The sequence below is a fragment of the Schistocerca serialis genome, unplaced genomic scaffold, assembly GCF_023864345.2.
Source record: "Schistocerca serialis cubense isolate TAMUIC-IGC-003099 unplaced genomic scaffold, iqSchSeri2.2 HiC_scaffold_1168, whole genome shotgun sequence".
In the NCBI taxonomy this organism is placed as follows: Eukaryota; Metazoa; Arthropoda; class Insecta; order Orthoptera; family Acrididae; genus Schistocerca; species Schistocerca serialis.
In genome coordinates, this window is record NW_026047368.1 from 7,501 (window position 1) to 12,500 (window position 5,000).

Below are 5,000 nucleotides of genomic sequence, written 5' to 3' on the forward strand. Positions count from 1 at the left end.
CTAGAAGCCGCCTGTCCCTCTAAGAAGAAAAGTAATCGCTGACAGCACGAAGGATGTCACGCGACTAGTTAGCAGGCTAGAGTCTCGTTCGTTATCGGAATTAACCAGACAAATCGCTCCACCAACTAAGAACGGCCATGCACCACCACCCACCGAATCAAGAAAGAGCTATCAATCTGTCAATCCTTCCGGTGTCCGGGCCTGGTGAGGTTTCCCGTGTTGAGTCAAATTAAGCCGCAGGCTCCACTCCTGGTGGTGCCCTTCCGTCAATTCCTTTAAGTTTCAGCTTTGCAACCATACTTCCCCCGGAACCCAAAAGCTTTGGTTTCCCGGAGGCTGCCCGCCGAGTCATCGGAGGAACTGCGGCGGATCGCTGGCTGGCATCGTTTATGGTTAGAACTAGGGCGGTATCTGATCGCCTTCGAACCTCTAACTTTCGTTCTTGATTAATGAAAACATACTTGGCAAATGCTTTCGCTTCTGTTCGTCTTGCGACGATCCAAGAATTTCACCTCTAACGTCGCAATACGAATGCCCCCGCCTGTCCCTATTAATCATTACCTCGGGTTCCGAAAACCAACAAAATAGAACCGAGGTCCTATTCCATTATTCCATGCACACAGTATTCAGGCGGGCTTGCCTGCTTTAAGCACTCTAATTTGTTCAAAGTAAACGTGCCGGCCCACCGAGACACTCACTCAAGAGCACCCTGGTAGGATTGCAACGGGGTCCGCCTCGGGACGCACGAGCACGCACGAGGCGCGTCGCACGCCTTCAGCTCGCCCCACCGGCAGGACGTCCCACGATACATGCCAGTTAAACACCGACGGGCGGTGAACCAACAGCGTGGGACACAAATCCAACTACGAGCTTTTTAACCGCAACAACTTTAATATACGCTATTGGAGCTGGAATTACCGCGGCTGCTGGCACCAGACTTGCCCTCCAATAGATACTCGTTAAAGGATTTAAAGTGTACTCATTCCGATTACGGGGCCTCGGATGAGTCCCGTATCGTTATTTTTCGTCACTACCTCCCCGTGCCGGGAGTGGGTAATTTGCGCGCCTGCTGCCTTCCTTGGATGTGGTAGCCGTTTCTCAGGCTCCCTCTCCGGAATCGAACCCTGATTCCCCGTTACCCGTTACAACCATGGTAGGCGCAGAACCTACCATCGACAGTTGATAAGGCAGACATTTGAAAGATGCGTCGCCGGTACGAGGACCGTGCGATCAGCCCAAAGTTATTCAGAGTCACCAAGGCAAACGGACCGGACGAGCCGACCGATTGGTTTTGATCTAATAAAAGCGTCCCTTCCATCTCTGGTCGGGACTCTGTTTGCATGTATTAGCTCTAGAATTACCACAGTTATCCAAGTAACGTGGGTACGATCTAAGGAACCATAACTGATTTAATGAGCCATTCGCGGTTTCACCTTAATGCGGCTTGTACTGAGACATGCATGGCTTAATCTTTGAGACAAGCATATGACTACTGGCAGGATCAACCAGGGAGCTGCGTCAACTAGAGCTGAGCAGCCGGCCGCCCGGGAGTGTGTCCCGGGGGCCCGCGCGAACACGCAAGCGTCCGCTCAATTATTCTGCAAACAGGAGGAGGCTGAGCTCCCCTGCACAATACACCTCGAAACCCTCTCAGGTCCCGGCGGCGCGCAGCGCCGTCCTAAGTACTTGGTCGGGTTCGAGAGAGGCGCAATCGCCCGGAGTTTGGCGAGTAGACGCTTTAGGTGCGACCACCCGTGCTCCCAACTGAGCTTGCCGCTGCCGACAGAGGCCCGGGAGCGTGCTGTCGTGGCATTGCCGGCGGGAGACAACACGCGCCACCTACGGTGGCCGGCAGCTCCAACGCCAGCGCCACAGAAGGACAAAAGCCCCACTTGGGTGCCGAAGCGAACTCTCCCAGCACAGCGCACGCGCCAACACGTCCGCACAGCTGCGATACAATCCACCTGCGAGAACCGCAGAGGCGACCGAGCAGCAGACGGCGTCGCGGCGCCGAGCGCCGGGCGGCGGCGCATCCTCAGCGCACACAGTCCTCAATCGGACCAGCACACTGCAGATGTCCACCGCGCTTCGCACCGGGCCCGCGAGGACCTACTTTGGCCGCACGGCGCCGCGTGCAGGGTGCGCCGGCGCGCAGCTACGCCGCCTGCCGCCTCCGTCGGCCGGCGCGCCTGCCACTGGCCGCCCCCACCAGCCGGCTGTAGCGCGTGCGCCCACGCACCGCGCGGCCAGCACGCCGGGAGGCCCCCCCTCACCGGCCGGGGACGGTCCCACCCAGCCACCGCCGCGTATCGCTTCACACCCACATGCCATTCACGTTCGTGGGCATGGTGGGTATCGCTGAAACAACCGGTTGGTAGCTCAACCGATCGTCGCCATCACTGATTCACCTCTAGCGAGAACAACCGCACCACAACGGTTTACCAGTTCTTCATTTGCGTAACGTCACCAGCAAACGTAGACGTCCATCGCCATTTGCAAATTCAACGATTGTTGCATGCCTGTGTCAGGTGTCACGACACACTATGTCTGCCCACATACACGCAACAACATGTGCACGCTTCGCGAACACGTGGAAGGTGGCCCCCGTACGTATGCGATGTCCATTGCGCGAACGACTGTCAACCGGCCTCTGTCGCATGTCGCAGATGTGGAACGCAGTGCACCATGCTATCACGGTGTGTGAGAAGAGACGACTACGTCTGACAACACGCGCCACTACATCAACAGACGGCTCATGCCGATCGCCATCCACGGCATACCATACTGCAATCCAGCTCTTATAGGGAGACGACATGTAGCTGAGTGCACAATATTTGGACCGTATGGTTCGCCGTTGTTGGCGCAGTCGTGGTACGGTCACACATGTACCACGATGTATCATTCAGTACATGAGGACCAATGTGCAGTACAGTGTGTGATTTGGACGTACAACATCAGCGGACAGTTGACACAAGCCGTACCACAACGTAGGCTGTGCTTCGCCATGCGAATGCCAATGAACAACTGCGAAGGGCATTGAGCATGTACGTCCTGCTGCCATCCGCATTACAGTGTATAGCTGCAAGGTGTTTAACATGAAGCGATACTCTGGGGACCGGGCAGTGCGAGTAGCAAACTATATTGCGGGGGTTGCAGTTAGGCAACACTACACTAATTTAACGCGTCGTATGACAATTACAGAGCAGGTTAAGGCCCAACGTGTGTTGGGTTAAGGCCCAACGTGTGTTGGGTTAAGGCCCAACGTGTGTTGGGTTAAGGCCCAACGTGTGTTGGGTTAAGGCCCAACGTGTGTTGGGTTAAGGCCCAACGTGTGTTGGGTTAAGGCCCAACGTGTGTTGGGTTAAGGCCCAACGTGTGTTGGGTTAAGGCCCAACGTGTGTTGGGTTAAGGCCCAACGTGTGTTGGGTTAAGGCCCAACGTGTGTTGGGTTAAGGCCCAACGTGTGTTGGGTTAAGGCCCAACGTGTGTTGGGTTAAGGCCCAACGTGTGTTGGGTTAAGGCCCAACGTGTGTTGGGTTAAGGCCCAACGTGTGTTGGGTTAAGGCGCAACGTGTGTTGGGTTAAGGCGCAACGTGTGTTGGGTTAAGGCGCAACGTGTGTTGGGTTAAGGCGCAACGTGTGTTGGGTTAAGGCGCAACGTGTGTTGGGTTAAGGCGCAACGTGTGTTGGGTTAAGGCGCAACGTGTGTTGGGTTAAGGCGCAACGTGTGTTGGGTTAAGGCGCAACGTGTGTTGGGTTAAGGCGCAACATAGGTTAGGTTAAGGCGCAACATAGGTTAGGTTAAGGCGCAACATAGGTTAGGTTAAGGCGCAACATAGGTTAGGTTAAGGCGCAACATAGGTTAGGTTAAGGCGCAACATAGGTTAGGTTAAGGCGCAACATAGGTTAGGTTAAGGCGCAACATAGGTTAGGTTAAGGCGCAACATAGGTTAGGTTAAGGCGCAACATAGGTTAGGTTAAGGCGCAACATAGGTTAGGTTAAGGCGCAACATAGGTTAGGTTAAGGCGCAACATAGGTTAGGTTAAGGTACAATATAGGTTAGGTTAAGGTACAATATAGGGTAGGTTAAGGCGCAACATAGGTTAGGTTAAGGCGCAACATAGGTTAGGTTAAGGCGCAACATAGGTTAGGTTAAGGCGCAACATAGGTTAGGTTAAGGCGCAACATAGGTTAGGTTAAGGCACAACACGGGTTAGGTTAAGGCACAACACGGGTTAGGTTAAGGCACAACACGGGTTAGGTTAAGGCACAACACAGGTTAGGTTAAGGCACAACACGGGTTAGGTTAAGGCACAACACGGGTTAGGTTAAGGCAGAATACGGGTTAGGTTAAGGCACAATACGGGTTAGGTTAAGGCACAATACGGGTTAGGTTAAGGCACAATACGGGTTAGGTTAAGGCACAATACGGGTTAGGTTAAGGCACAATACGGGTTAGGTTAAGGCACAATACGGGTTAGGTTAAGGCACAATACGGGTTAGGTTAAGGCACAATACGGGTTAGGTTAAGGCACAATACGGGTTAGGATAAGGCACAATACGGGTTAGGTTAAGGCACAATACGGGTTAGGTTAAGGCACAATACGGGTTAGGTTAAGGCACAATATGGGTTAGGTTAAGGCACAATATGGGTTAGGTTAAGGCACAATATGGGTTAGGTTAAGGCACAATATGGGTTAGGTTAAGGCACAATATGGGTTAGGTTAAGGTACACATTGTTGTAAGGAAAGGTGTTTTGGGGGGGGGGGGGCGGCAGTTTGTTGATTGTGATTATCGTAAGTAAATGACTGCGGCATCATCTGATTTGCCACGTCAGGGTGCACCTTTGGCTCATAACAGGCGGCGCTCTGATTCCATGCTTGTGGCAGACCTGTGTCTTTCATTCCTGCCATTGTTTGTGTGGTGTGACAGGAGGCAGTATTGTGATGTTGGGTGCACCCCTGTGTGGGACATGTGTGGGTGTTGGTGGCTTAGCTGA

General features: G+C 53.6%; 1 non-coding gene across 1 annotated transcript in view; it reads right to left on the reverse strand.

Moving 5' to 3' along the window:
* Positions 1-1,512, reverse strand: part of LOC126433526 (small subunit ribosomal RNA) — a 1,910-nt gene extending 398 nt beyond the window's left edge. The window contains exon 1 of the ribosomal RNA XR_007578551.1: positions 1-1,512. This exon is cut by the window's left edge and continues 398 nt beyond it. This is a non-coding gene — a ribosomal RNA (small subunit ribosomal RNA).
* Between the last annotated feature and the right edge of the window lie 3,488 nt (positions 1,513-5,000).